Below are 12,763 nucleotides of genomic sequence, written 5' to 3'. Positions count from 1 at the left end.
TTTATCTTAATTTCTTCCAGGGCTCAATGCACTGCGGTAACATCACCTTTTTGCTCATCTGACACAACTTGACACGCAAATTGTCATACTTGTATATTTGTTGTATTGTTGTAGTGGATGGCCCTTTAGTCCTGTTAAGTGCAGAATGGTCTCCTCTCCCCAGCAGTCTAAAAGGGCTGGTCATGTCTATGTGTGCATGTAGGTATAGGTCGGTGCTATTTGTCTGTATAAAGTGAACTGAGAAAAGATCCCTGTGCTTTTGATTGGCTACAAGCCATGAACATAAGCCAAAACAAACCCATATATGCAGGTCACAGGAACTTCTTTTTGTCAAGAGTCTGTGATCACTTTTTCATCAAGGCAGTGTTTACATTGGTGCAAATCCAGCCTCAAATTGATTATATGGCATACTAGTTTTCACTTTACCATTTCATTAGATCCCTGGTGATGTTTCGGCTCATTTGAAATACTGGATGTGAGCATTACTAAATCTTTATCCCCTTTCCATGTTATACAAATAAATGCTCCACACTTGCAGTTTCACCTTTTGGACCAGACCTCTCAAGTGATTTCCCCTGGAATCTGTATTTGGCAAATGCAAAGAAAAAGCTTCTTAATTTGTATGCAAATGCTCACAAATCATGTCTGGTTTTGGCAATTTCTTTTTTGCAATTACACTTAATTAATGATCATTTCATCAATCGGCTCAAGAACAAAATATCACTGAATGATGAAATGGTCACTCTCCCCTTCAAAAACAGACCTTTTTTATATTGCATCAGAAAATGATCTTTATTCTCAACGTCACAGAGGTCTAAGTGTGTGAAGAGAAAATATATAATACCTTTTTCCTACTGAAAGAACTATTTTTGCTCACTTAAGAGGACATCCAATGCTTCATGTCCATAAATCCTAAGTGAAGGCTGCGTCTCTCAGAAGCTCAATAATGTCAAGAACTTTAGCCCCTATTAAAGCAAGATTAAGGGCAAAAACAAGCCCTTTCTCATTGTGTTTGCTAACCAAACAAACCGCATGGCTTAAGTTAGCCTTGCTCTGCCTTCAGATACATGGCCAAATTAATGATTTAACAACATTGCAACCCCAGATGATAATGGTCTTGTAAATATTAGTTTTTCCGAGGCAATGATGGAATCGCCTTCAACACTTTCTGTGGGAAAACGAAGTCTAAGGGATGCATTTGGTCCTCCCAGATGCTCCCCCTGTTCAAGCCCTACCCTAGCTAAAGGAATGTGATTCTGTTTAATTAAGGACCATGAGAGGGCTCACTGGAAGCCCCCCATTTTTAATTACTGGTCCCTATGGCTCCCTGGGCTGTCTCTGGCTGGTCGGGGGTCAATGCTACAAGGCTCGAGTCATAGTGCCATGCTGCCAGAGGTTACCAAGGCCAGCTGGTTCTCAGACAGGGTGTGTGTGCATGTGTGTGCCAAGTCCAATATTCTCTATAAACTGTCATGTCTCTTTTCAGTGGATGCCATGCCACAAAAAACCTTTTTCAAAATATTTGGAAACCTAAATGGCTTCAAATATTTGAACAACCAAACATTAAAGGTTGAGAATCCGTCAAGAAAGCCATATATCTGTGTAAGCCCCTGCAAGATTAGTAAAATGAGCGACTCCACATGAATTTTCTAAATATTGTCAAATGTTTTTTTCCCCCAATATGGTACAGCTCTCGTATGTTTATGCCACCGCCCAAGTTAACAGCAGAAAATATTTGGCCATATCACAGATTAGAAGTCATTCCTTGGATTCGCATACTGACTTTGATCAAATACAAGAGAAAGGCTTTGTTGTGGTCTGCAATCCAGGAATGGCTTTTTCTCTTTTACAAGAACAGATATAACCACATTCACATATGGCAAGGACATTTTGCAAGAAAACATCTCATTTTTCTGACCCATGGACTCCACTCTTTACTTATAATGATGTTGATGTGTGGAGAAAAAAAATACATTTACCATTTCGTTCACTGCAATCAAATGCTTGTATTCTGTCAAATGATGTAAGTCACTTAAACCTTTGCAGCTGCTTTAAGGCCAGAATGCAGGCTTATGGCAAAGAGAGACACAGGTTGGCGCATTTTGTGGATTTGCAATTTTAGCAGATGAATGAATTTCTCTTCTATTGCATTTTATGTTGACGCAGCAAGCTAAAGACACAACATCTGAGTTGTCATCACCAAACAAGTAATGCTTATTCAAAAACTTAGGAGATATGCAGTGACTATTCCTGGTCACCCAGTTAATATAAATATTATATAAATATGTAGCTCTTTAGCTGCCCAATGCTGGACACTATTCACCAGCAAGTCACTAACTTTGTCAGTCAGCGGTATTGTATTGTGGATAACACAAAATTGTTCTGCTGCTGGAAACCGGTTTAATGAGAGTTGAAGCTGAACCAAAGCAGTAAAGTTGCATGCTGTAAAACCAGAACTATACGCTGAAAGATACTAAAACAGTTGGTTGTTGCTGGCCATGAGACAGGTATGTTGTCATTTATAACATTGTTATTGTGAGTGTATTGATTCTAGCACTTTAATGTAATATAATGTAAGTGTTACCGTAAAGCCTTAGCTAAAAATAAGTCAAACTCTATAAGATACCTTTTTACATTTGTGTGATTTGCTCATCATTTTGATGACTTGGTAAATTTGAGACCAATTAAGTACAACTTAGCATGAGTGACACTTGTAGCTGTAGGTTGGTGGGAACACATGATCAGAGGTCAAAGGGTCTCAGTGTTCAAACATATTGACGATGCAGCTATTTGACCTGACAATCCACCCATCAATCACCTCCTTACTGGCGAACATGGACTTTTTACATATTGTTTAATGACATGGTGACACTTGAACTTTCTTAAAATAAAGTTCACATACAATGACAATGGAATCTTGATTAACTGCGATGTAATGAGGTACAAGTAGTAAAATCTAGTGTATTAAACGCTGTATTTCAAACAACAAACTCAACACATTATACTAAAATCATTCCTGAAAACATTTACTTTAACTTCCCAGCAGTTTCTAATCTGTTTATTGGTCAATATGTCGAGCTGAAATAATCCCCCAAGGATAATGCATTGGGAACAAAAAGGGTTATATTTCCACAGACAGACGGGAAAACAAAGGGGATATAAGAGAAATGAGCCAAAGGATAAAGGTGAAAAGCTGACTACATCCTATGTTTCTGTAGAATGTCCTCCCTAGACACAGTCTCTCACACACACTGGACAACCTGTTCCAAGAGAACCATTGACCTTCTGCGTGAAAGCCTCCAATAACAAAGCGAGACATCAATAAGCTGAAAAAGGATACTTTGCAAGCGGAAATCACCTCGACACATGGAATAGCCCCAGAATAGCTGTTTAGAGCACAATTGCCTTAATACTGTGAAGGATGGGATGTGCTTCTGTATTGTGTTGGCCAACAATAGCTGACTGTAAACTCACAGCCACACCACCCTACGGATTTAGCTGCTCTTCAGAGGGCAAGCTATTGTGCTACTCTTGAAAGAAGTGCTTTGTGGCTGAAGGCCAATGTGTGTCAGGTAACAGGTGCTGGAGATGCAGAGATATGACAAACCAAAAGAGAAGGTTTGAGAATGAAAGAGAGAGTGAGGAGGAGACGGAGGTGTAAACATGTTTCTTTTTAATTGCTCTATAACTTGGGCGGAGCAGGGTTTAATATGTTCCACTCGCTCACAAAAAGGCTGTCACAGTGGTATGATACCTCCATACAATCAGCTGCAATGGAACATTCAGAAGCACTGAAAATAATCCCATAATACCCAGAAACAACACCGAACATCTGCTCAGCGCACAACCGCAACAACCCCCTCTCTTCTTCTAATTCAGTTCCTCCTAATCAGGCATCCCTTCCAAAATCCAATATAAATGTAGAATCAGGGTTCTTACGGTCATTAAAAACCTGGAAAAGTCATGGAAATTCAAAATGCAAATTCCAACCTAACGCTTCTGCCCATTCACTTTGAATGGGGTGACGTCACGATTCGCCGAACTGCATTGTGGGAGCAAAGAGTAGCTTCTCTCGCGGTGCTCTCTTCAAAAGATAGCAATGTTCTACTTTTGCCGCCTCGACGGAGGCGTCAGCCAATCGAATCATATGCCAGTGCAAGCTCTAGCCAATCAAACCGCGTGCTTGTGTGTCTGTGGCGGGAGATTCATGTGATTGGTTGTTGGTCGAGTTTCAGCCCCCCCGCCGGCAAGCGACAACGCACGCCGCCGTGTGTAGGAGCCGTAAAGGTCATGGAGAAGTCATTGAAAATCATTGGTGAAAAAGTGTATGAACCCTGTAGAATTTATACTTCTTGTTTTAGGAGACTAACTTACATGGGTAATATGAAAGGTGTCGTCCGAAGTGACAGACCCAGAGAATTTTCAACAAATTTGCAGCAGTGCTTTATAGTCACTTCAAGCTTATGATTTCGTTTTTTCAGCCTGTAATCTCAGCTGCCATCAATCTTGTTTCCAGACACAGATGGCAGCTCTTATAATTATACTGTGCATTACCTGGCCAGCACTAAGCGTCCAACAGACACAGTTTGTTACTAGCTGAAGAAGAGTGGGAAATATAAGATTTTTCTCAGAAGTTGGTTGAGATGAAAAGTACCGGAAAGGAGTCATATTTTGCTTACATAAATTGCTGGTTTAAGATGACATCCATAACCTTTTGCAAAATGGTGAAAGGTAGCTGAATCAATCCGCTTTTGTTTGACAATGCTAACAAGTCTTTTCAATCAGGTGGCCCGTGCCCAGAACGATACAAAAGCATCACAAAGTGATGCCACCAAAAAAACTTGCAGATTTCACTTAAAGAATCAACTAAAACTTTGGAAGTCTGCACACAAGCAGCATGGAGGCAATGTCAACCTCTAAGGACCTTTCAGCAAACCACATGGCCTCAAACAGATCTCTTCCCCAGGGACACACGAGAGCATGGTCTGGTCCAGTGTGGTCAGGTCTGGCTTGGACTGGACTGGAAAGAAGAAGGTGCAGATAACATTATGACAGAACCTGTCTGCAGAACAATGATGTGCAAAACATTCATGGATCGCCCATTTAAATCACACCCCATCATTCAGCCTTTGGTGGTTTTCCAGCATCCAGGAGGGTACGTCCAGCAGGATGCCCTCTGGGAAATTAGGTCATCGGAACAGATCTTGCAGAGTAAATTTAAGTGAACCACGTCGATCCAACTCTTTTGCCCCTGCCTTTTGACCTGTTTTTCGCTTCTACTCGAACTGAATATTTACTGTCAGGGATGACTTCATTGATATTCCTCCCGGTTGTCTCTGAACGCCCACTACGTGGGCGCACCCTGCTAGAGGTCTCATGCTCAAACAAAGAACCTACACATATGTCCATTTTAAGACGCTCTAAAGGTCTGCTGAGCTACTGACAACAAGCTCAGTGAAGAGTCTTGGCTGGGAGAAAAGAACAAGCCAAGTTTACATGCTCTTTCTTTTCTTTTATTGCTCAGCGTAAAGCATCAGGGAAGATGACTTGGAACATCACAACAAAAGCTCATGAGCAAAGTTCAATGTTTTACATCACACAGAACAGTTTGCACCTTAGCCTGTTGATCCTTTGGAACACCCCAAAGTTAGAGAGTTTGAAGGAAAGGGTAATAAGCTTGTGTCTTAATGCCAAGCATTACATCTTGCCTTAGTCACCAACCCCTGAGCCTCCACTTTTGGCTACATGCATACACATGCTCCAAAGAGGGATAGCCATTTATACAGATGATTTTTGTTTTCAACACAACCGCAGAAACTGAAAGGAGGGAAATGACTGAGATGGCATGAGGATGTCAGAATTCTGATAAAAAAACTACAAAGAAAACACACACAAGGATTTCCTGTTTCATAATTTATTTGTGTTTGTTTTTCAAGTCACCATCAACAGTGTTCTTTCACTATCATTTAGCTTTGATGTTTATGCCAGTTTTTATTTCAACATGCATTAAGATCTGGCAATGTGTAGGGCTGAATCACAATGGCAATGAAAGAATCTTGGGAAAAAAGTTTTTCTTAAATTAGAACTGGCAGTGAAAGTTGGTTTGTTTCAACTCCCTGAAAGGAAAATGTTATACACAAATGTCCCCGTCTACTTACCCTTTGTTCTTCATGAGCATGTTGAAGAGCTTTACAAATCAAAAACATTAAAGACAGGATTTTTGCTGTTGCTATGGTGCGCCTTCTTTACATTTGTTTAATTATATTATACTTATTTAATTCTACATTAGGCAATATTTGACCACTGAGGGGCAGATAATGCCTTTCTATTCTGTTAGCTTATCAAATTTGTTTCGCTAGCTTGTTAGCAATCATCTATCCACTATTATTTAATTGATCGGCAGGCACAAATTCATATTGTAGTCCTGTCTCATCGACTACTGAATTTGAGTCCGATGATCACGCACGCAACCTTTTTTATCACTCACATTGCAGGGAGTAATTTGAGCTTAAATGCCCACAACCTGCGTGTCTTTTTATATATGTATTTACTGTGGCACTTTGCATGCAGTTTTGTATGAAGAACTTGGTGAGGTCCATTAGAGGCTTGCCAAGAAAATACAAATAAAATAAAGTGGCTAAACACTTTTTAAGACTTGCAGTGGTGTTTTCATTCCCAGTAGGATTGGTTGGAAAATGAAATCAAACTGAGGGGACTAATTCAATAAAAGAATGTTGTTTTTAGACAAAACACACAAATAATTAAATTGTCTTAAAATGGTTGATGTAGATAAAATGCAGATGCACTGTATGATGCAGATGCAACTCTTCAATAGCTTGTGGTTGAGAAAGTATTTTAGGCCGTTCATCACATGTGTTTTGCAGAGTCTGGCTTTGTAGAAGCAACAAAGCAAAATTGCTCTTGACATAGATATGGCCCAATTTGGAGTGTCTTTAAAACATGGTATATCTAACAAATATGTTTGCTTGCAGTGTGGGAGTGAGTGGTATGGGAACAATTGCTGTAAGAAAAAAATAAGCAATATGCTTACTGTCATGTGGGGCAGGCTACATTGAGATAACACAATTTACTGTAAATCCAGCATTTAAGACTTTTTTGGGGGGCAAATGACAAACCAGAGTAATATGATGATGAATAGTAGGGCACATGTGCTGTTTTAAGTACTAGCTTCAAGTGCTGTTTTAAGTACTATAGCTTCAAGCACAGATAACAGTTTAGACACAGTGTGACTGCTGCAGGGAAAACAAACATATATAGAATTTCTTTAAAGGGTTCTGAGTCTGTATGAAAGAGTATACTTAAACCTCTTTTATATGCACAGGCACAAAGAAAAGCCATCACTTTCGACAAAATGTGTCATGAAACGGAAGGTCCCACCCAAGCTTTACCTTAGTTACAATAAAAGAAAGTGTGCAGAACAGGATATTATTACTATTAAAGAGGAAACAAGGCTTAACCAGTGCCAACAACCTGCTATTAAAAATGTGAATACCTCATTGTGTTGGTGGTCTAAAGCTGAATCTTAAAATAACAGGGTTTTACATGGTTCCCACTCCCCTAGGCACTGAGTTGTAGCCACGCTCGTCTTTCAAAGATTTGCACGTTCCTTGTGATAGACGCCCTCATTCACATGCTTCCTCACAGAAACCCCTAAAAAAAAGATTTAAAAAAACAGGATTGGCCCACACTTACTCCACGATTAGTATTCCGAGGCAGACAAAGAGGGCCACAGCAGAATGAATAGCCTTTGACATGTTCAACTTCCTCTCTAGAATCCAGTTTGATTGGTAGGGAGGTTTTGTGTGGGTGATGATAAGAACGCCGGAAGGCATGCTGACATTGCAAGTCCCCAGACAGCCGAGTTCATTAGTAACGTCTGGCTGGATGCTTCTTAACCTGAGTCTTCTTCTCTTAAAGTCCCCCTGCTTATCCTCTCCGGGACAAGAGAGTACACATTCCAAAGCATGCTTCACCTTAACATAAAATCCAAGAAAATAAATTGAGTACGAAAGGTTTTTCGGTGGAGAGGGCCAAGCTTGATGAATCAAACACTTTTATTGTTCGCTATGCATCAGGTTGGTTATTCCTCCAGGCTGTCTTAACTATGAACATGATCTCGTCCCTGTAGATGCTGCATGTGACTCGCAGTATTTCATCACAGTCGGCTCTGCGAAATGATCGAGGCTGATCAGTAGTGATGTATGAGAAAGATACACGGGCAAGAGGACTTGTTTTACTCCTAACTACTGACAAATAACAGCTGCAGAGAAAAACAAAAAGTGTACATCTGTTCAGGACTCGTTTTAATCATTTTTACTGTCCCAAGAATCTTTGTGGGAAATGGTTTTAGGATAGCTTTCATAACTGTGTGTGTTGCGTGTGAATACACAAATATGTTTACCTTTTTTATTTAGTTTTGTTATGATAGCATTTAAATTATTTTTATTCACTCTCTTACTGTGAAACATGTTTTTTGTTTTCCTATAGGAAAGCTTATTTAGAACCAAAAACAAGATATTTCATACATTTATCTGAATTTGTATGTAGAATTATGTTTGGTAAAATGTTTTTTATTTAAACTCTACAAACAATTACCTATGTTTTTGGTCAGTCAGCTTTTTTAATTCTTGGGCTTTTGTAAATAAAATGTAAAAAATAGCGTGGTCTCATAACCTCAGTATTTCCAAACTTCCGACCATGGCCCTTTTACATAAAATGTGTTGATGGAAACAGTCACATTTTATTTAGCTAAGACATTTCAAACATTGGCTTAAAACCTGGGAAACATTTTACAGGAAACATAACTTGTTTTCTGCCTACCTGATCTGCTATTCTTCTAATCCCTGTTCTGCTGCCACAGCACACAGACACCCTAACCCTCTCAGGAAAACTTCACTAATTCAAATGAACTTGCCTCATCTCCTCTCCCCCAGACTTCTCACACCCTTCCCTCTCCTCTCTGCCAGTCAGCCATTTATAAACACCCCCCCCCTCCGCCACATATAAACAGGAAAGTCAGTGAATGGACCTGACCTCCCTCCGTTAGACATGCCAACCAGCATGCTGTCTGTCAGTCAAGGGCTGCTGGCCCATAAAGACCCCTTCTTATGTGTGTGATGTTTATAGTGTTATATTCCTGTGTTTGATCTTCACATGTCCTGGTTTTTAGTTTCTTCTGAGAATGTTCTCCGACTGCATTTGTGAGGCGAGGAGCGTGTGAGAATGACTGTGGGAGAGTATAATAGTACTTGACAGAGGAATATCTGTCACAAGGGAATAACAGCTCTGTGGTCAGATTCACTGTGAGAGGAAAGTTCTCTGTAGTAGATGGAAGGATTTGCATGAGAATTTGGAGTTTCCACCAAAGATGCTGACTTTGAGGTTACACAGTTTAATCCATCCTTTAATTCCAGGCATTATTTTAAGTGCCAGGCACTCTGGCCAAACAAGGATTCATAATTTTGATCAGACTTTCCATACTTCTACTGAAGACACAACAAAGATGGAGTCTTCAATTGCAGACATCATTTTGAATTCAAAACAGCATTGCCAAATGTCCAATTATTCTCACAACGTAATGATTTTCCAAAAGAATGTGCTGCTGCACTAATGTAAAGGGTGGATCCCCTTAATGGTGGATATAATTCTGAGGTAATGTTTACCATGAAGGGCGTGTGCAGACAAATCTTCATCATATCCACAAAATACAATTGTTTGCTTATTTAAATATTCATGGGATTGGTCATCTTTTTGTGGTGGTGAGGAAATGGATTATTATTATTTGGGCCAAATATGTAATGTTCCCATTATTTCAGCGAGCGCATAAACAAATGCGTCATCAGCAATTCATTGCGCGTACAATAACACAGAGGCAGTTTCCCACAGTGGGGCCAGGCCTGGCAGCAAGGCTCGTTTCTGCCTCGGAGCTGGGATGGAGCCAGCTCAGGATTCAGACCAGGATTCAGACCACTACAAGACATATATATATATATATATTTAGATCCTCTGGAGCAGAGAGAGGAGCTGTGGATTATTGTTATTGATTAATGCATCAGTGTTTCTTAGGGTCAAAAATACTAAACTCACAACTTAAAATGAAAGTGTTTAGTTTATTTAATAATAGAGCACATGTTCAATGTGAAAAGTGACAGTAGATATATATTAGTTGCAATTTGGTGCTATATATATATTTTTTTTTTTAAAAACAAACAAAAAAAACCACTTATTTATTTTTTAAACACCTTGGATTTCAGGGGGGGCGCGAGGCTCCGTTGGCGGGATCTTGAACAGACATTCAAGATCCCTGGAGGATTAATTATACTTACTTTGTTGATCACCTGACTTGACTGATCTAGGTCTAGGTGATTTATTTTACTGACTGGTGAGATCTCCTTAATTTTCCTGCAGCCCCAACAGCAGATTGCCATTTTTGTTTTTGGATGACATTTCTCTGTTTGGGGCTCTGGTAAACATTTTATTTGCTTATTGTAAGCATGTTAGCATGATGACATTTAGCTCGAAGCACAGCTGTGCGGAACTACAACCTCATATAAAATGGCTGCAGACTCTTTATTTATGGGTAATGGCTTGAGAACAAAGTTCTTTCTATCGTTTGTTGTAATTCATTGTTTTTAAGATATAATCTCCATTTGGATTGTTGATTTAGCACTATGGGAAACATATTAATACTTGTGCTATGTAGGTCGTTGCCAATAGTTAAAACTAATTGCATCATTCTGCCTTTGAGCTAGTCATTGACGGACCAAAAGGTCATGACCGCAATGTTGGTCGTGGTCATCATTACAGCTCCAGGGAGGCGTCCAAAGGATGGTGAGGTCACCTCATGGGGCCTCCTTCACATTCCTGGATTGAACCAAAACCTCCAGGAAAGTCACATATGACTGCACTCTCAATGTACGCAAATGTCACTGGCTACATTTACACACTCGGCATAATCCTGACACGTTACCCATAGGACTGAGGCTGTGTTGACATGGTAACGCACATCTGTTTTCAAAGATTTTGTGGCACAAATGTGGTCTCCTAATAACATAATTCTCGTGTGGTTTCCCATTCATTTTCTCCGTAGGGAGAAGCTCATATTCATGCCATATCTTTACATTTTTTGTCAAATTATTATAAAGAAAACCTCTCGTGGCCTTGGTTGGTGCCCATCTGATTGGAAAAAACACATGAAACCTGATGTTTAGCCATTCAAACAGTCTAATTTTAAACAGCAAGCTTGGGTTGTGACCTTCTCTTTACCACAAAGAGATAAACATCTGAAGGTTTGGACCTGTCTAAATAAACCCCAGTTAAGACAAATGCAATATCAGATGTGTTTCCCTTAAATGAAGGGGAAAAAGGAGATCTGAGCAGCCATAGCGGAGCCATTGTATCCTGTATCATCAAGATTAACAGCTACACTTTAGTCTGGATGTAGCCTCTGGGATCGGGGGAAGTGCGTTGTGAAGTTTTTTGTATCTCAATTCCTTTCGTGGGAGCCTTTCCAGAGGAGATCCCGCTGATCACTTCTTCATTCTTATGCTCTGGCATTCTGCGCTCACATAGAGGGAAATATGTAATCTGAGCTAAACATATTAACCGCGGGGAACATTGAGCAGCACCAGCCATCTGGTGTAGAATCTAAATCAAAAGTGAGAGTCAGACACATCAACAGAGGCTGCTGCAATTCTCCGTCAACTGGCAACGTCGCTGTGTGGCAACAAATTGATCAGATGTATTGTTAACATCATCTGAGGAAAGGTGTAGTTGAGTCAGCACCTCAGAAAAACTTAAATCCTCAGAACACAAGGCAGAGTAATAAGCAAATTGTGTGTGTGTGTTTGTCCGTGTTTGGGAAGTGGTTAGGGAGAAATACTCGTGTTCTGATTTAGTCTCAGATACTTCCTTTAGGCTGGTTGCTATTTACAGAACTACTGTAATGACTCAGAGTGAAAACACCAGCAAGCATTACATGCAGATACCCATCGCCAGGGCCTGGCTCTGGGCCAAGTCTGAGCTTTTGACTGGATGCACACCATGCGGCGTGACCCTCAAATAGCAGCTGTATTGTCTGCATTTACAAGGCAATAGGGAGGAAAAACACAATGAGGGTTTTTCACCTTTCAAGCATTTATCTTTATCTGTACAATATTGTGTGTATGCAAGGCCACGAGGACATGGGGGAGGGAGTCGAATCTGAGATTGTTAGATCTGATGGATTATTTTCAGATTTAAAGGTCCCATGTCATGCTTTTCTGGTTATTACCCGTCCCCTTGTGTGTTATGAAGGTTTTTATGCATGTAAACGGTCTGCAGAGTCAAAACCCTCAAAGTACACCCTGTAGCGAGTAAAACTCTAACACAGAAAAAATACCTCCCCAAAACGCCTCGTTGGAGATACGTCACTGTCCATTGATTCTTCCGGGTAACTCGTGTCATGCGTTACCCGGAACCAAATGGACCAATCCGTGGAGCCGTTACGTTACGTCCGCGGAGCCGTTACGTTAAGCCCCCACTGATTGGTCCAAATTGACCAATCCACGGAGTTCCTCACACACACACTCAGTGCAGGCAGCTCTGCTGATCTCTCCTCCCTGGCTGCAGGCAGTTGGGATCGCGGCGAAATTCTCTCTGCAGACCCATTCTCACTGCGTTTATCAACCTTTTTCTTACTCAATATCAAGCCACACTTATTGTTTTTACTTCGGCTGTGACTTTGTGTGTGCTCAGGGTGAGT

The sequence above is a fragment of the Notothenia coriiceps genome, unplaced genomic scaffold, assembly GCF_000735185.1.
Source record: "Notothenia coriiceps isolate Sejong01 unplaced genomic scaffold, NC01 NC01_scaffold00018999, whole genome shotgun sequence".
In the NCBI taxonomy this organism is placed as follows: Eukaryota; Metazoa; Chordata; class Actinopteri; order Perciformes; family Nototheniidae; genus Notothenia; species Notothenia coriiceps.
This window is presented reverse-complemented; position numbering follows the sequence as displayed.